General features: G+C 41.6%; 1 protein-coding gene and 1 non-coding gene across 2 annotated transcripts in view; one reads left to right on the top strand and one right to left on the bottom strand.

Annotated features, from left to right (window-relative positions):
- Positions 1 to 20,482, bottom strand: part of LOC145395278 (glutamate receptor 1-like) — a 397,634-nt gene that overhangs the window by 107,322 nt on the left and 269,830 nt on the right. The window lies entirely within an intron of this gene.
- LOC145390371 (5S ribosomal RNA) lies at positions 2,878 to 2,996 on the top strand. The gene has a single exon (XR_013895615.1). It is a non-coding gene; the product is annotated as a 5S ribosomal RNA (ribosomal RNA).

The following is a 20,482-nucleotide window of genomic DNA, read 5'->3' as shown; positions in this document are numbered from 1 at the left end:
CGAGATATGACCATGCGAGGCGGCGAGATATGGCGAGACTGCATGTGAAGTGGTGAGATATGGCGAGAGGCGAAATACAGCGAGAAGTAGCGAGATTTAGCGAGCAGTGGCGTAGGACTGTGAGGGGAGAAATGGCGTGACCAGGGAAGAAGCGAGAATATGTGAGATATTGCTGAAGTGGGGAGAAAATGAGTGAGGAGGAAAAAAATAAAAATAAAATCGAAATCTGGCTAAAAGTGGCGAGATCAGGAAAGTAGAGATGAAATTAGGCAGCAAGTGGCGAGATTAAACGAGAGGTGGCGAGATCAGACGAGATATGGCAAGAAGTGGCGAGATCAGACGAGATGTGGCAAGATGCGGCGAGATCAGACGAGAAGCGACGAGATATACCAAGCACTAACAAGGGACTATGTGGTTTGGTGCAAATGGTGAGGAGGTGTGGATGAGGATGGATGGCAGAAAGGATGGCTGGACGAGACGAGACAAGCGGCAAAAACCAGACGAGATAAAAGAAGAGGCGAGATCAGATAAGATGTGGCGAGAACAACCGAGAAGTGACGAGATATTGCGAGAAATACCAAGGGTCTGCGTGGTTAGGCGGGAATGTTGTGGTGGTGTGAGTGAAGATGGACGGTAGATGGGATGGTGTGACTTCACCAAGGAACACATTATGTATCCCACCACACTGGCATAAGAGAGAGAGAGAGAGAGAGAGAGAGAGAGAGAGAGACGTGACTTCACCAGGGAACACATTATGTATCCCACCACACTGGCATAAGATAGATAGAGAGAGAGAGAGAGAGAAGACAGGGGGAGGAAGCAAGAGAGGGTGGTAAAGAGGGAGGGAGAGAAGGAAGGGAGAGAGTGTTGTACGGAGATAGAGAGAAGATGAGAGTGATAAGGGAGGACTGCATGGGAAAGAGGGTAAAAGGCAGAGACAGAGAGGGCGGGAGAAAGGAAGCGAGTGAGAACCACACACATCTATGGCGGTAGTCGTCTCAAGGGGAATGGGTGAGAGGGGGAGGGGGAGTGGGAAAGACGGAGAGAGGGAGAGAGCGAGAGGGAACTCACACACACACACCACCATTCTAAGCTATATGGGTGTGTAATTCTCAAGGGGAGAGGGTGAGTAGGAGGAAATTGTGAGTGAGTAATGCAAATACAAGCCCCTTCTCCTCCCTTGCCTCGTCACTGCTGGATTCAGACACACTTGAAGGAGACGTAGTGGACAAAGGTGCTTCTTACCACCCAACAGACGAAAGACAACATGCATCTCAATATACTAAACCACATTTAAGTATCTACGAATCCAGTGATGAAACAGACACAGGAGAGGCGAATGGACTCTAGGGCCCATATTCTTAAGGAGGTTCCCTAGCACCTCCGCTTTAGCGACTTATTTTGATATGGTCTTAATATCCTTTTGCACGATATTTATGCAAAGTGGAATAATATTAAAAGGATTTATGTAACAGAATAGGGCAGTATGAGTAACAAGCAAAACAAGTCGCTCAGGAAAAGATGTCAGGGAGCTTCGTTAACCGACAAGGAAACCACCCTAGTATTTCACCAAACATTAGGGTCCTCAGGTCAGAATTCTACTGCAATGACTATAGGTATTCCATGTGGCTCCCATATCGCAGAGAATGTTTCATTACTTCAACACAGAGTAAACAGCTGTGGAGATCTCTATTAACTCCCTCATGCTTGGGACAGCTCTAGACCCCTATTCCAAGTAATACCAGACGATTTACTCAGTTCAGAGTGAATACAAGGAGCATGAGTATTAATGCTGTCACCATCAATACCCTAATATCGACACAACTATAGTAGTCTGTTCACCTCATACAAAACTATTTTATTCCGCCGACATTCATAGGACCCTGGGTGGAGGACTTCATGTGCTGCCACGAATATGAGTGAAAACTTGAAATGAATTTGCTTGGTAGCAGTTTTCACGGCAATGGCCTCGGCTGTTATGCTGGGAAACGTGTCGGAAATGCAGAAAGACTGCCACAACTCGGTAACTACGACTTGCATGAACAAATGAAAGCCATACCTATCCCCTCAGGTTTGATGAGCCTCCTTTTATCTATCTATTGCCAGACGCCTTAATCCCGCAAGGCAGGGGTGGGGAACCTTTCTCCTATTAAGGACCATTTGAATATTTTTAACATCATTCGCGGGCCATACAAAATTATCAACTTAAAATCAACTGTAGCCTAGTACATTTTATATATATATATATATATATATATATATATATATATATATATATATATATATATATATATATATATATATATATATATATATATATATATATATATATATATATATATATATATATATATATATATATATATATATATATATCCATCATCCAATCTTACGTTGTCCCATGAGTGTAGAAGCCCGGGGCTAGGCATTTAAGATGACATTTAAGATGAGAGTGACCAGCCTCACTCATCCCTGAGTCGCATTACATGAGCAATAAACCCCAATCACCCTTTGGATATAAACTTTCACCGGTTCAATCCGACTGGAGCAAAATAATTACCCACTAAACCACCAGGCGCCAAAATTTGGTTATATGGTTACCACCCAGCGTAGTAAATGGTTTCCTGGTGTACAGGAAACCATTTGGCTTGTCACTCAGTGTAGAGTCACCCACAGGCAGAAGGGAGAGGAAAGAATGAAGGAATGAAAGACAGAAGAGGGAGTGTAAAGTCACCCTTAGGCAGAAGGAAGAGAAAGGAATGAAGGAAAAAAGACAGAGGAAGATGGAAGGAAACAAGGAAGGAGGAGAGGACAGGGCAGCACTACACTGAGTGAGTGGATGGTGGGCGTCCCCACATACCTACCATATATATATATGCCAACGGCCATACCACGTTGGGTACACCGCTTCCCGTCCGATCAGCGAAGTTAAGCAACGTTGGGTCTGGTTAGTACTTGGATGGGTGACCGCCTGGGAACACCAGATGCTGTTGGCATAACGTTCTCCCTACGTGTCAAGTGGGGTTGGTGGAGGATTAGTGCCCCTCCCTGTAAAACAATTAACTCTAAGCCCTTGGCCACCCCGTTTGGGATACATGGCGTCTGGCAATGAATGAATGAATGATGATATATATACATATATATGTATATATACCCTGTATATTCGTTCATGAGCTTATGAAATTGCATTTATAAATTGCCTCGCGGGCCTTATCAAATGGTTTTGCGGGCCTTATACGGCCCGGAGGCCGGATGTTCCCTACCCCTGCCGAAAGGGGTGACCACAAACAAAATGGCCTCCATGTCATCCTAGCCCCCGCCATTTCACAGCCCTGTTCCCAGCTCACACACCCCTCTCTCATATGCCTCTCCACTTCATCCCTCCATCTCATCCTTGGCCTCTCCCTCCCTCTCCCCCCCTCCACCTCACTCACATACACTCTCCTACTTAGTCTCTCGCTGTTCATCCTCTCCACATGGCCAAACCACCTCAGTGTGTTTCTGCTAACGCTTCCTATCACATCCACATCACAGTGCTCCTTCACTTCATTAGTGGTAGGTGGGGGTGCCTATCATCCATCCACTTAGTGTTGCGGTACTCTGTTTTTAGGGTAGCGCTACAATGAGTGGCAAGCCAAATGATTTCCTGTAAACCAGGAAATCATTTACAACGCTGGGTGGTAACCTTATAATTAACCAACACGTGTTCCATACGTGACAACAAGTGGGTTTGCGGAAGGCTAGTGCCCCTCCCCGGAAAACAACTAACTAAAAATAAAAACATGAAGCCTCTCCTTTAGGCCAACTGAAATTAGAACAGCCATATTGTTTCCTGCCGGATCCTCATAAAAAACACAACTATATGACAAATCCTGTTACACCTTGCAACTTCTCTGTTGCTGGCTGGTGCCAGGAAGTGAGTCCCGCGGTACGAGAATGTGAGCCTGAACATGTTTCCTGATGTGGGAATGGCTGAAGTACGTTGATTACTCACTAACTCAGGACAACCTAACTCAATGAGACTGGCGTGTCCAGTCCTGTAAATGGAAAGATTTGGCAGTTACGCGTAGGCAGCAATAATAAACTAAAAATACATATACACGTCATCGTACTGAAGGATTTTTAAAGGATTCATTGTACTGAAAGGTTGCCAAACAGTTAAACAGGTATTTCTTGGTAGCATTAACTGAATAAAACGGACATCATCGCAATGAAACTGTTACTATGGAGTATTAGTCATCATACAAAATTGGGAAGCACTGTTGTGCTAACTTAAATTTTGTAGCGTGTTACTAAACTTTTTCTTTTTCAAGTCAGTTATCGGGGTCCATTCAAACTGCTGTCACTTCAAAATGATACGGTATTCGATGAGGAAGATGCAGTGTTTCACTGCCTAGATTATTGTTATTGTATTATTATTGTTATTATTATTATTATTATTTCCTTTTTGTTAATGATTTCACTAAGACAATCGGGGGGGGGGGGGGGGGGAAGCGCGGGAGCAGTGAAGAGACATAAAGGTAATCGTTCTTCAATATCATTCTCTGTAGCTGTTTGTTATTCGGCTTTCCCCTTCACCTTACCACCAAATCTGTGTGTGTGTGTGTGTGTGTGTGTGTGTGTGTGTGTGTGTTCGCCTAACGCCACATTTTGTCAGAAGTGTCCTCGACAAAAGAACATCGATGTGTTTTCACCTCGTCTCCATTACATAAAGCCATCTTGTCCTGTTCTTCCACCATTTCTAAAATCTACCGTTTTATCTAACAAAATTCCATCTAATACACCTTGATGATTTAGTGATCCTAAGAAAATACTACATACCACAGAGACGCCCAGGAGAGGTTGACAAAGCAGTACTCACCCGGGGGAAGAGGTCAATTAGTACCTCAGGCATACTATAACAGAATACTAATAACACTACCAGAATACCTACATTTTAACACTAAGCTTCCTTGGACTCACAGCAGGATAGTCAGGTGTCAAATGGAACACAATACTAAATTTGTCAGCAACATTAAATAGTTAATGGTATAAACAACTGAACAGTCTTATTCTCCTTGCAGCATAAGAAAAAAAAATCGCCTGACGTTGGCTGGAACAGGAAATTAAGTTATCCCGACCTTGAGAGTTAGAAATACCAGTCGTAGTGCTTAGGCTCCTATGACCTACAGTCATATGGATAAAACAGTCTGACAGTAACTGAAATTAAATAAAGTTGACCTGGCCATGAAAAGGTTAATATATATATATATCTATATATATATATATATATATATATATATATATATATATATTATATATATATATATATATATATATTATATATATATATATATATATATATATATATATATATATATATATATTGTTACATAGCCTATGATTTCATCATCCTTTGTGTAATTTTAACGCACAGTTGCTGCATGTTTGATCACGAGCGTGTTCTGCCTCAGTCCCCCCCTTCTACCGTTATAGTAGAGTAAGTCGTTCTCTCTGTTATTCAGAGCGGGATTTTCAGCTCTTTGTCCCCATGGCTTCATTTGCGCGTCCTTCTTACAAGTTGTATCAAGCTCTCCTGGCCCCTATATAATGAGCTCAGTCTCTGCATCATTGCCACTTAGATCTGCTCCTCATTTTGTTCACATCTCTGTCCTCCCCTGTACAGATATTATTATTGTGAGTGCTCAAGAAATCTCCAAACATCTAGCAGCTGTGTGTAATTTGAGTATAACTGTTGTTGTATTTTTTCTTGTACTGTGTAGCATAAGGTTAATTCTTAGGCCTAGTGAGGTTTTTGATTGTTGGGTTTTATGTCAGTCATTTTTTATAATAGTTTGTATCTGTAATAATTTATCTGGCATTCACTGAGTATTATCTGGTATCTCATTTTATCAGGGCTGACTTAGATAAATTTACTCTTGCTAATTTCGTGTTAATAGAGGCTATTGCAGTTAACCATATATTTAACCTGTTTATTTGCCATTACATTATCCTTATGAGTCCTGAATGTTTTGTTGTTAGTTTGAGCATTAAACTTTAACTTGTAATTTTACCTAACTCTTTTGTTTTGAACCTGGAACTTTACGGGACAGTAGTGATTTTTAGTATTCTCACTTAAAGTGTACATTATCTTTCTCTGTTCCGTAACATGAATTTGGCGACCTCATATCAGGATATTCAGGATATTATCATAAGGATATTGCTTGATATTTTGTGACTGTTACTTATTAATTATGTCTACTATTACTACACTTGATGATGCCAAAGATTTTTTGTCAAATGTGCAAACAGTGTGTGATATAGAAAACAGAACAAAGAATGAACTTAAGCTTGTTGCTCAACAATTGGGAATTGCTGTTCGCTCTCATCATTCTAAAGATCAAATTGTTGACATGATTAATGAAAGCTTGTTTAATGTAACTCCTCCAAATGAGCAAACGCAGATTGAATTAGCTAAGTTACAGCTAGCCCTGCAGGAGGCTAAGGCTAAGGAGGCGGAGGCCCGTTCTAAGGAGGCTGAGGCACAAGTTGAAATTGCTAGGATTCAGGCAGACCATGAGTATCGCATGAAACAAGGTGGAACTGGATCATCTAGCTCTGATGATTTTGATGTGGCTAAAAAATGTTAAACTTGTCCCTCCTTTTAATGAATCTGATTTAACAAAGTATTTTCAGTTGTTTGAGAGGGTAGCTACAGGTTTTAATTGGCCTAAAAAGTATTGGCCAGTACTCCTTCAAACTGTTCTCACCGGTAAAGCTCAAGTAACTTATGCATCTTTGCCTCAGGATCAATCTGATAATTATGATGTAGTTAAGAGCTTGATTCTTAAGGCCTATGAGCTTGTTCCTGAAGCCTATAGAGTAAAATTTAGGACAACTTACAAGGAAGATAAGCAATCCCATGTTGAGTATGCAAAAATCAAAGAAGATCTGTCAGAGCAGTGGTTAAATTCTAAGAATGTGGATTCTGATTTTGACAAATTTAAGCAGATGATTTTGCTGGAGGACTTCAAAAGGTGTATTAGTAAAGATGTAAGCCTATATCTTGATGAGAGAAGAATAGATAATTTGTCTGATGCTGCAGTTTTAGCTGATGAGTATGTTCTCACTCACAAGAGATATTCTAGAGAAAAAGGGAAAGCTGAGAGTAAGTACGTTGCCTCTACTCAGAGTACAGGTAACAGGAAAGAGAATAAAGATGATGTTTCTCAGGAAGTAAATACCAGCTTCACCTCTAGATTTCAGAAAAGTAAATGTACTTATTGTAGTAAGCTTGGTCATACTACGGAGAGATGTTTCAGGAGACAGCGTGATGTGAACAAAAAGGAGTCTTTAAATATTCAGTCAATTGGTCTAGTGTCCACTCTTGAGAGTTCCCAGAATTCTTTAACTGAGTTAACTGAACCTGCTTTGAGGGGTAACTTAAATTCTCATGATGGAGCTCCTCTTTTGAGCAGTAACGTGGGTGACACTCTCAAGAGTTCATGTGCTAATTTCCTGTCTGATGGTTTTGTCAGTCCTCTGGACAGTAATGACAGGAAATCAGTTAAAATATATCGTGATACAGGTGCTTGCCAATCCCATATGCTGACCAGTGTTCTAGGCTCTAATGTTAATTCCTCTGATGAAACTGTAATCTTACAAGGTGTAGGGAATAATTACTTCTCTGTCCCTCTGTGCAGAGTGAATTTAGAGTCTGGTTTTGTTAATGGTTCCGTTATGGTTGGGTAGGTTGAGACACTCCCAATGTCAGGTGTAACATTCTTACTTGGAAATGATATTGGTGGAAGTCAAGTGTGTCCAGCTCCTCAGTTGTCTAGTAAGCAAGTGGCTGCGTCCCAGGATTGTGATGTCCCTGATGTGTTCCCTGCATGTGCTGTCACTAGGGCTAAATCTAAAGTTACTGGTGATTTAGAGGATAATGATGATGATGATGTTATCCTAGCTGACACTTTTCTTGCTAATTTGGACCACTCACCAGATGAGGCAGTACCCCGTAGTGTTGATAACTTGTCTCGTCAAGAGTTGGTTGAGTTGCAGGTTGCTGACCCTGAGTTGAAAGGTCTTGCTAACTCTGCTTACAGTGAAGAAGAGTCAGCCGGTGCTTCTACTTGTTATTATGTAAAGTCAGGAGTACTTATGAGGAAGTGGAGACCCCCAACAGCATCAGCCGACTGTGAATGGGAGGTTGTACATCAAGTTGTCATCCCTCGTGTTTGTAGGCAGGATATCATTCGAGTGGCTCATGATTCCAGTTTGGCAGGACACCTTGGAGTGAGGAAGACTGTGGCACGCATTTTGAAACACTTCTACTGGCCAGGTATCTTCAGGGATGTTTCCTGGTATTGTAAGTCTTGTCACACCTGTCAAGTTGTGGGGAAGTGTAATCAGACTGAAAAGGTTGCACCTCTAGTTCCCATTCCTCCTTTTGAGGCGCCTTTCACCCGTGTGTTGGTGGATATTGTGGGCCCTCTTCCTAAGACTTCTTCAGGATTTTCTTATGTATTGACCATGATTGATATGGCTACTCGTTATCCTGAAGCCATTCCACTTAGAAACATCTCAGCAAAGAACGTGGTTAAGGAAATGCTAGGGTTCTTCACAAAGTTTGGTCTGCCCAAGGAGGTACAGTCAGACCGGGGAAGTAATTTCATGTCAAATGTTTTCAAGCAGTCTCTGAAAGAGTTGGGCATCACCCAGATCACGTCTTCAGCTTACCATCCCCAGACCCAAGGAGCGTTGGAGAGATATCATCAAACACTCAAATCGATGCTCAAGAAATACTGTTTGGAACATCAGAAAGACTGGGATAAAGGTCTTCCATTCGTCGTATTTGCCGCAAGAGAATCTCCAAATGAATCACTGGGCTTCTCACCTTTTGAACTACTGTTTGGCCATGAAGTAAGAGGACCCCTTAAGTTACTCAAGGAATGCTGGCTGTCGGAGGAAGATGACGTCAACCTGCTGGAGTATGTGATGAAGTTCAAAGAACGGATGTCCACTGCTTTACAGCTGGCGAGAGAGAATTTAGGAGCTGCTCAGGAGAAGATGAAGACTTGGTATGATAAGTAGTCCAGGTTACGCCACTTTCAGCCAGGAGATCAGGTTTTGATTCTGCTACCAGTTCATGGGCAACCTCTTCAAGCCAAGTTTAGTGGCCCTTATTTCGTGGAGAAGAAACTCAGTGATGTCAACTATGTCATCACCACACCAGATCGTAGAAAGAGCAAGCAACTATGTCACATCAACATGCTAAAGTTATATCACAGGCGGGACGAAAATAATCCAGTCTGCACTGTAGCTGTTCCACCCGAGTCTGCAAGTGAAGCTCTCCCATGCAGTATGAGCCTGAGTGATAGTTTGGGGAAGAATCCTGATATCATGAATGATCTCCAGACTAAGCTTTCTCATCTAGCTCCCAAGGAAAGGCAGGAGTTTTCGGCATTACTGCAGGAGTACCCGCAAGTGTTCCGTGCCACTCCAGGAAGAACCACTGTGTTGATGCATGATGTCGATGTTGGAGACGCAAAGCCAATTGAATTGCCTCCTTACCGTGTGAACCCAGTGAAAGTTCCTCTCATCCAGAAGGAGCTTGGCTTCCTGTTGGACCACAAGATGATTGAGCCCTGTCAGAGCGAGTGGAGTTCTCCTGTCACTCTAGTCCCTAAGCCAGGTGGGTCACAGCGGCTTTGCATCGAATACAGACGTGTTAATCAGATAACCAAAACAGACACTTACCCTCTCCCTCGTGTGGAAGATTGCATAGACAAGATCGGAAAGGCTAGGTACATAAAGAAGTTTGATTTGTTAAAGGGATACTGGAAAGTACCTATGACTGAACGTGCTAGGGAGATCTCATGTTTTGTAACACTAGGAAAGGCTTTTGCATGTTCTGTAATGCCATATACAAATTGTTTTAGAGTAATAAGAAATTTCCTTTGTAAATTTCTTTTTTCTTTGTGGGGAGGTGTTACATAGCCTATGATTTCATCATCCTTTGTGTAATTTTAACGCACAGTTGCTGCATGTTTGATCACGAGCGTGTTCTGCCTCAGTCCCCCCCTTCTACCGTTATAGTAGAGTAAGTCGTTCTCTCTGTTATTCAGAGCGGGATTTTCAGCTCTTTGTCCCCATGGCTTCATTTGCGCGTCCTTCTTACAAGTTGTATCAAGCTCTCCTGGCCCCTATATAATGAGCTCAGTCTCTGCATCATTGCCACTTAGATCTGCTCCTCATTTTGTTCACATCTCTGTCCTCCCCTGTACAGATATTATTATTGTGAGTGCTCAAGAAATCTCCAAACATCTACCAGCTGTGTGTAATTTGAGTATAACTGTTGTTGTATTTTTTCTTGTACTGTGTAGCATGTTAATTCTTAGGCCTAGTGAGGTTTTTGATTAATGTTGGGTTTTATGTCAGTCATTTTTGATAATAGTTTGTATCTGTAATAATTTATCTGGCATTCACTGAGTATTATCTGGTATCTCATTTTATCAGGGCTGACTTAGATAAATTTACTCTTGCTAATTTCGTGTTAATAGAGGCTATTGCAGTTAACCATATATTTAACCTGTTTATTTGCCATTACATTATCCTTATGAGTCCTGAATGTTTTGTTGTTAGTTTGAGCATTAAACTTTAACTTGTAATTTTACCTAACTCTTTTGTTTTGAACCTGGAACTTTACGGGACAGTAGTGATTTTTAGTATTCTCACTTAAAGTGTACATTATCTTTCTCTGTTCCGTAACAATATATATATATATATATATATATATATATATATATATATATATATATATATATATATATATATATATATATATATATATATATATATATATAGATAGATAGATAGATATAACGTGTATGTATGTATGTATGTATAGTATGTATAATGGCTATCTAGATTAGCTGAACGAAAGTGAAGTGGAGAGAGGAAAAAAGAAAAAACAGGATGAAAAATAAAGGAAAAAGAAAAATGTATTATCACTTCATGGATAAAATGCTACATAAGGTTTATCTACTGTGACAAAAGCCATCAGTGTAACACCAGTACCATCACTCCTACTGCTAACCACTTCACCTCGATAATGTTCTTTTTACCTTATTTTTTTTTTGCTACCAGATAACTAAATACTGCTCAGAGATTGCAGCAGGAGTATCAGGATTAAAATGGAGGTTGTCCCTGACACATCCGCGTCGAACATTTCCTCAGTCTGAAAATCATCGTCTGTCAGGCGGCAAGAGTACACTAAAATGTAAAGGTGCGGACTAAAGACACCGCCAAAGCCCACGCGCACAAGACTGGGTCATTTCTGGCTGACGGGTTACAAATGGGAGAGTGGGGGGGGGGGATGGGACCAAGTAGGGTTAAGTGAGGTGGTGTTAACGCTTTCCCACCCACTCCACTGTAACTCACCAGCCAGAAATGACCCAGTTCTTTTGAGGCAGGTTTAAGGCGGTGTTTCTGGTTCGCATTCTCGGCGGTTAAGGAAGCTCCCTAGCACCTTTTCCTCAGCGATTTATTTTGTTTATTACACCTTACTGTAATCGACGATGTTGCATAAATCTTCCAATATCGCCATTCACTGCATAAATAACGTACAATTGGATATTAACTAGCCAAATCCAAAAATAAATCGCTAAGAAAGAGGTATTATTGAGCTTTCTTTACTGATGATAATACGAGCCTCTGCATTTGTCTGCACCTATACTGTTACAGACATTAGTATCCATCCATTTCACAACGATAAATAACGGGAAAATGAACAATACAATTTGACACCTAGTGATGCACTCTTTGGAATCCAGCAATTTTTTCAGGATACTGTGTAAGCGTTTCATACTTGTTCGCCTTAAAAGTGAAGCGATATTCCCGACCATATCTGTACGTCACCGGTCTCAAGGGTCAACTCTTCCAACATGAATAATACTAAATCCCCCCATTGAAACTAAATGCGGAAAATGCGAAAAGTGGAGGAGTTAAATAGAAAGAAAAGAAAGTGTGTGTGTGTGTGTGTGTGTGTGTGTGTTCAGCATTATAGTGGTCATACACACCATATATAATAGAAAATGAATTCCCCGAGCTAGACCTTAATTGATCATAAAGCCCTGCTAGGTGACGGGAAGGCGCTACCTCTCCCAGCAAGGCAGCTACCAGGGCGGGGCACGAACTCTCGACCCTTCGGTCTTGAGTCAGGCTCTCTACCATTGAGCCACCCTGCTCCCACCATATATATGAAAAACTATCATTAACATCGCTAATAACAACAATTTTAGCTCATTTAGAGAGAGAGAGAGAGAGAGAGAGAGAGAGAGAGAGAGAGAGAGAGAGAGAGAAATACGACTACTAAGATTTGCTGAATTAAATTGGAAAAGAAAAAATTGTAGTGGCTTTTCGTTTACCCTCAAGAAGTGTTGCGTCAGGGCAAAAGACTGGCGGGGTCTCAGCATCTCCCTCACATCAGTAATTTTTCTCTACTTCCAACTCCCATCCTGCCACTTCAGAGCACTTCGAGGGTAACACAACTCAGCCTCGGAAAGCATCGTCCAGAACTATCATCAAGTGTTGGATAACATCGTCAGTTTCATAAAGCATCGTTCAGAACTACCGTAAGTGTTGGAAAGCATCGGCAGTTTCATAAAGCATCACTCAAAACCTTCGTCCGCGTCAAAAGCACCGTCAGTTTCAGACAGCATTGTCCACAATTATCGTCAGTTCGGAAAAGATCGAATTAGTTTCGCAAAGCATCGTTTCGGAAGGAATCGTTTCAGAAAATATCGTCAGTTTCGGAAAAAAAAAAAAAATCGCCTTCTAAAGCATCATTTTCGGAAAGCAGTGTTATTTTCGGATATTGTTGTTTAGGTAATAATCAGTTCGTAAAGCTAAGTTTCAAAAATCATCGTTGGGTTCGAGATGCATAATGAGGCAGTTTTCTTATTATTATTATTATTATTATTATTATTATTATTATTACTGTGTAACCCTCTTTAATCAAATGGTCTGTTTGTATAAGAATGGAAGTGAAAGACAGTCTGGCATAGGGGTAGCCGGTAGTGGTGGTTGCAGATCCAGCTCGTAAATGTATGACTTGGAGTTCGATTCCCTGGCCGGTTAGACTCATGAAAGAAGTCTATTTACCCTTTGTCCCTGTCCACCCAGCAGAGCTACTGGGGACATGGTTGTAAGTTCGCTTGTTGCATGTCGTATTCTAGAAGGAACTGGAGCTTGGCAGAAAATCACTGTCTTCGTGGCCTCTCGTGAAGTACTTCTGCGCTTCTTCCTGTTTCTTCGTCTTACCCCTTCATAGATGAATAAAACCGTCTACTTGTGTAGGAATAAAACTTCATCGAACGGAAGATATGAAGATGTGTTTTCTCAGAGTAATGCAAATTCATGATTACAATTATGCATGACTACCTTTTCTGTGCACCACAATACACAGAACTAAGAGCCAAATGGCAAGGCATTTTTTTTTTTTTTTTTTTTAGGAATAAAGAAACTTTTCTACTTGGCTCTTGACACATTAGTTAGTTCGTTCCCAGAGGTTTAGCAGTGCTGTCTATGGCAAACCTGTATGTCAAACTGTAACCCACCACTTTCGTTACCACAACTGATGCTTTTACCTGATAGAACTGAACCACTCCAACAATGCGAATACCAAGTTGTGGTTGCACAAAACTTGATGGACCTTAGTTTCGAAGAAGGACTGAGTCTCCTTGGTTGCTAGTCAAATCAACCCTCCAATCGGATTGCACCTGCCCAACAACTAAGTTGAAAGAAGTCGTCAGAGTGAAACAAACGCGCCACAGTATGGATATTGCTCTCCCACAGGATTATTCAAGTTGGGGAATTATACGCTGTATGATGTGCAGGCAACAGCAGAGAGATTTTTAAGGTACATCATTGGGTATAAGGAAGTGTAAACAACTGCATTTAATAATATCAACAACTAAACATCCATAACACCTCCCCCTCATATACTGGGATTAGGAACAATATCAGAAATACCAAATTAACACTGAGCTATGATTACTTGCCCACATCTCCAGCAAAATTAAACGAATAGATACTGTTAAGATCGCTGAGCTGTATTAATCTATTTATATTCTGGACACAGATTAAACATCCATTCCCTAAACCCTATCTGTCCTGCTACGCATCACAAATTTGGTCACCTGTAAGCCCTAATACCCTTCCTTCACTCTCATTACGTGCTAGATTGTCTCAGTCAAGAATGGTGTGATGCATCGTTCCTACATCCTTCTAGACAGCGTTCTACTGCTCTATCCACTCCACCATTAACAGCCCCGATGGTGAACGTAGTGTCTGCTGTCACATCACATATTTGACTCACAACGCACTGTCTACGTTCTAGAGCCCTTTCAGAGTTTTCCGCCGACATGAGAGGTTCCCCTTTTCCTTTCACTTACGCAGACACAGAGTTAATTAGCTTGAGTTTACCCGGGAGACATGGGTCCAATGTTCTCCAGGTAATGCAATTTGTAGCTGGAAAAGTGGAAAATGCTGGTGTCAGGCAATACCGGTATCACAGTTTTCAAGGACGTCTGGTTGGTGAGCGTTACTTCGGTTTGTGTTGGATCTCCCTTCTCTACTTTTCTCACCCTTGTATATTTCTGGCATTTACCAGGCGTTTTTTATTTGTTATCATTCCACATTTCTATTATAAGATTATTTTCAACCACTCATCCTTTTTCTGATTTTATGCTGTCTTTGTGTGTGTGTGTGTAAAGGGGGGGGGGGGCTGTTACCAAAATATCCCAAAATCATGTGTGTAAATTGTACCCAAACATTTTGTACAGTATCCCGAGATATATGACTTGTTTGGTAATACTTTTGGCGAAGCTGCGATGATATGCCTCCTATTGCCATTGGGTTTTGCAAGAAAAAATGCCCACCAGCTTTTTCTTTTTGCCTACCATTTTCTATCGTACGCTCAATTAAGAGAAAGGCTATTTAAACGGTTATTATTAGAAATTCTTCAAAGGCTTCTTGTACCCAATGACCTTCATTTACATAATACCCATGACTTCAGCCTTCTAAATGCTAGAGTGATATATAACTTATGACACAACAAAGAAATCCTAAAACTTTTTTTCTTTTTTTTTTTTTCTTTTTTTTTTGGCGAAACCGATGATATGCCACTAGTTCCTATCCGACCCTTTACGCCTCAACGTTGATATTCGCTGGTATATGTCGTAACGCGCCTCTCTCTCTCTCTCTCTCTCTCTCTCTCTCTCTCTCTCTCTCTCATTATCTTGATGCCATTCGTCCAAAACTTCATTTTCGCCTCTTGTCTTCGCTCACATCAATCTTCTCCTCCTCTCTCCTACCTCCTTATTAACTTCTCTGCCTACTACACTTCTCCTCCTCCTCCTCCGTCACAATGCCAGCAATGAGCTCGATTATGTGGCACTTACGCTGTCTATTTATCATCTTGAAGTTTTAATATCCTGGACCAGCCAATTTCACTTGTATGAAGCTGTCCCAAGGCCTTTATTTCCCCACCCCCATCTCTCTCTCTCTCTCTCTCTCTCTCTCTCTCTGATAATGGTTGTACTGAATCAAGATATCTTCTATATTTCCTGTTTTTATGGCCGGCTCCTTTGTGGCGCCCGGAGCTGAAAACGACGTTCAGTTTTACGCACAAAGGATGAATGTCACTACTCAGTGAAGTTGGTCAAGTACAGTCAGGGAAAGTTCCGCATTACCCACTGTTCGGAGCATTGGTGGTCGACGAATAGTCACGAAGCAGCAGCCACACCCCACTTCTCTGGTAACTGTGAGTGGGAGGTAAGGTGGCAGGGGATGGGAGGGTTTAGAGAGTTGCTCACGTCACAGTATCAATACATGTTTACTGTTAAAAGTATGACTCTTCGCCTTCGTTTTGTAATGTTCTACAGGGATGATAGTTACAGGGACTGGTCTGATAATTAGGACTTCCAATGTCATTCTGTCGAAAGGAAAACGACAAACCTGTTAATCGCTCATGTAATTTTTTTTTTTTTTTAATACTACACACTACTCTAGACTCTAAGTTCGAGATGAATAATTAACAGAATAACACTGGAAATGTTTGCAGGGGGATGTTTATAGTGGGATGACAGGATAAATAAATTTATACGAATTTACCTACATATATATAGATAGATAGACAGATAGATAGATATAGGTAGACAGATAGATGGACAGATGGATAGGTAGATAGACATGGATAGATAGGTAGATAGACCGATGGACAGATAGGTAGATAGATGGATAGATAAGTAGATAGACAGATGGATAGATAGGTAGATAGACAGATGGATTGATAGATAATATAGTGGTTTAGTTTTCGAGTCAACACAAAATATATACTCGTATGTTATATCGTTACGAATATCTCCTGGGTAAACGTCTCAAGGTAAAGTCGAGAGGGAATGAAAGCATTCAAACCTCTGTCCGAACACAGCGAACTTCCATAACTTTCCTGACAACACTAACTACAGACATCTACTTTTTTTTTTTTCCATAAAATGCCAGCATCATACTGTCATGTATCCTTACTAAATTAACTCAAACACATCGTCCAAGTCATACACTGCAGATTTATACGTGATTCCCAATCTATCACCAAACCCTCCTATGCCCCCAGTCCCCCGCCTCCCCTGCCTTCACACTCACAGTTACCAGACATGCGAGGTCTGGCTGCCGATTCACATTCACCCGTCTCACACCAGTGCTTCGGTAGGTAGGTAATGCGGAACTCTCCCTGACTGTACATAACACGGTAATTCTTTTTCAAAGGGTGTTTATGGGGGGGCGGGAGAATGGAGAGACGGGGGTAGACAAGAAGGAGGAAGGCAGGGGGAACGGGAGAGAGAGAGAGAAAGGAATGCATGACGGGAAGATGAAGGAAGTGGAGAAGGGGAAGAAAATGGGAATAAGGAGAGAGAGCTGAAGGAAGGGAGAGGGAAGGAGAAAGTAGAGAACAGGAGAGAGAGAGAGAGAGAGAGAGAGAGAGAGAGAGAGAGAGAGAAGAGACGGGGGGGAAGAAGTAAGGAGGGAAAGGAAGAATAAAAAAGGAAAAGGGAAACGGAGAGAGGGGGAGGGAAGATTGGAGGGGGAGGGGGGAAAGAAGAGTATGTACTGGTCTGAGAGGAAGGGACAGGGGTGATGATGGGAGAGGAAGAGAAAGGGACTGAGGAAGGGAAGGGGCTGGACGAAGGGTGAGGGTGGAAGTGGGAGGAAGACAATGCAGGGTATGGGGGAGAGGGAAGGGGGAAGTAAAAGGGGATGAAGAAAAGGTGATTAATGGACAGTGAAGAGGAAAGAAGAAAGGCAGGGATCGGGGAGAGGGGAGAAGAAAGTGGAAAGGGGGAAGAGGGAGAAGAAACTGAGGGAGGGGGAAGAAGAAGCCAACGGAGGGGGGAGGGAGGAAGGGAGGGTGCTGGAGGGAGGTGAGCAAGGAGGTACAGAAGAAGAAATATTATTGGAACAAGGTAAGGACAAAGAGAACAACAGTGGAAGGAAAGGGAGGTATGGAAGGAGGAATGGATAAGGGGAGGGTAGGAGTAAGGGAAGAATACCGATACGATGGAGATGACTCTGATGTGTAGGAGAAACGGAAATGGGGAAGGAGGGGGGAAGGATTAAGGTATGGGAGAGGGGAAGGAAATGGCCATGGGGAAAGGAATGGATATGGGGAGGGGAGGGGAAAGGGAAGGGGAGGAGTAAGGGCAGAATATCGATATGCTAGAGTGGAAGCTGATTTGTAGGGAATATGGAACTGGTGGGGGAAGGAAATGAGGAGGAAGGGGGGATCGGAAGAGGGTATTGGAGAGGAAAAGGATATGGATTAAGAGAATGTTTAGAGGAAAAGAATGACGAGTAGGAGAAAGGAAAAGGGTAAGAGGCGGGAAGAAAACTGATGGAAGGGAATCAGGTGAGAAGGACGAAAGTGTGAGAGAGGTGGATGAGAATAGGGAAAGGTATGGAAAAGGGAAGAGAATGCTTAGGAGGGAAGGATGATGCGTTGGGGATAATAAAGTGTGGGAGGAAGGAAGGGAATGGGCAGAAAGGTGTGGGATGAATTAAGCAGAAAGGGGATGACTGAGACGCTGGGGACGACGAAAGGTTAGGGAAACTTTGACAGAGGTAAATGATGACGTTTAATTATTTTATGGGAGAAGTTAGGACGGGGAATCAGAAAAGGAAGAAAAAGAAGAGAGGAAGGGAAGAGGGTAAGGTTGGGGGGGGGAGGGTGAAGCAGTCTGAGAGTACAGAGAATGGAAAAAAAAAATGAATTCTGATGAAAAGTGAAAATATTAAATACTAGCAGGACATGGAGGCTTGGTTAATCGTTCATTACGCAGCGCTTGAAGACAGACAGATAGATAGATAGATAGACAGACAGACAGAAAATAATACACATACATAGCCAGACAGATAGACAGATAGATACACACATACTTATAGGCAGAGATAAAGAGGCGTGTGTGTGTGTGTGTGTGTGTGTGTGTGTGTGTGTGTGTGTGTGTGGAGGAGTTAGGTATAGCCTTCGTTAAAATCTTCCCTACTAGAAGTCTAACTAAAATTTATCATAATCGTCTGGTAGTAGCCGGGAAAAAAAAAAATACCAAGAGCAAAAACGTCCAGCTTTCCCACCATGAAGTTTATCACACACAGTAATTAAAACAAAAAAAAGTCAAAGATAAGCTGGGAGTGAGCAAAAATACCCGGAATGTTGAGCACACAGGAGCATCAGAAAAAAATCTATCTATCTGTTTATGTCCATTAACCTATTTATCTATAACCAAACTCCTTAATCCAGCAAGGGGTGCCAAAAAAATCGCCTTCAATTCGCCCTGTCCTCAGCCATATGGCTGCCCTCCCTCCAACTCATACCTACCTCGCTCATACATCTCCCCACTTCATCCCTCCATCTCATCCAAGGTCACCCCCTGCCCTTTTTCCTCCACCTCACTCACATACTCTTCTAGTCAGTCTCTCATTCTCTAACCTCACCACATGGCCAAACCATCTTAGAGTATTTCTCTTGACGCTATCAGTCACATCCATATCAACACCAAGACGCTCCTCTGTTCCCTCAGTGTCTGTCTGTCTGTGTAACCTCACTTGGACATACTGAATTGTACAAAATATATCGGTATACGTACAAACACAAGTAGGCTCATAACCCCACATACTGAAACAATGGCCCGATGCAAAAACGGACCTATATAATCACAAAAACACCTCGGTATATTTGCAAAACAGACCGACTTATAAAGAGATACTGGTAGGCTAAAACACACACACACACACACACACACACACACACACACACACACACACAATCCTGTACTTAAGCCATTTTTGTTTACGCATGCACCCTCTTCTTTCCCTCTCCTTTATTATCTTTCTCCCCCTTCCGTCTCTCTCTCTCTCTCTCTCTCTCTCTCTCTCTCTCTCTCTCTCTCTCTCTCTCTCTCTCTCTCGTGCACTTAGTATTCTGAAATTTTTTTATGACGAGCTATTTTTAAAAACGAGAACTGGAGCTTTTTAAACCCTCCTCAATACAACACGCTGATATTACATGCTTTTCCCTCCCTTTTACTTTTTGCAACCAGCGATATTAAAACCCGAATATTCAAATCTACTGTTATTATTCCCAAAACGCAATACGGCACAGTTCATATTTACATCTCCCTTCCTCAACACCCTTCAGTAGGATTTCGTCTCTTTTTGCTCCGGTTCCCTTCAGACGATTTTATTCAGCTACTGAGAGGCTTTTCAGATTTCTTGAGCTAACCAGGTTCTCGTTAACGCTTTCACAACGAGATCTTCCCATAGGTGAAAAAAACCGTCCTGAGGTAAAAAAAAAAAAAATAATAATAATAATAATATAAACAAAACAATAAAAAAATACAACTGCTACCATAAATATAATTTGTCCAAAAAGCAGATAAGTTATACGTCATCCTAAAATTGTGGCTTTAAAAAATTCCAAGGCCTTGATCCTACTGTACAATGCAAAGACTAAGTGCATTTGTCCTTAGCCTATTCTTAAAACTAATGAGTGGAATCTCGTTTTGGATATTTCCCCTACAATTAAAGTATAATATTCGATGCCTAAATCACTCGTGAAGCTCAATACAAAAAATTACCATTGTGGACACTAAAATAGATCCACACCAGAACGACAATTAACGAGACAGTGAGCAATGACTGAAAATCCAGTATTGCGGTCATCAGAATCCATCAAAGTTCTCAGAATGTTTTGTAAAAATTTCATTATTGTTCAACTAAAGTGTAAATTGATATTTTTGTCTGCAGTAATATGTTACTGATCTCAAAACAGTGGAAAATCTTTTATTCTCTCTCTCTCTCTCTCTCTCTCTCTCTCTCTCTCTCTCTCTCTCTCTCTCTCTCTCTCTCTCTCTCTCTACGCACACACAGCATAACATTTTTATTAGTG

This window comes from Coenobita brevimanus, chromosome 1 (assembly GCF_032717465.1).
Source record: "Coenobita brevimanus isolate Jiangsu-jjx chromosome 1, ASM3271746v2, whole genome shotgun sequence".
Lineage (NCBI taxonomy): Eukaryota > Metazoa > Arthropoda > Malacostraca > Decapoda > Coenobitidae > Coenobita > Coenobita brevimanus.
This window is presented reverse-complemented; position numbering and strand designations above follow the sequence as displayed.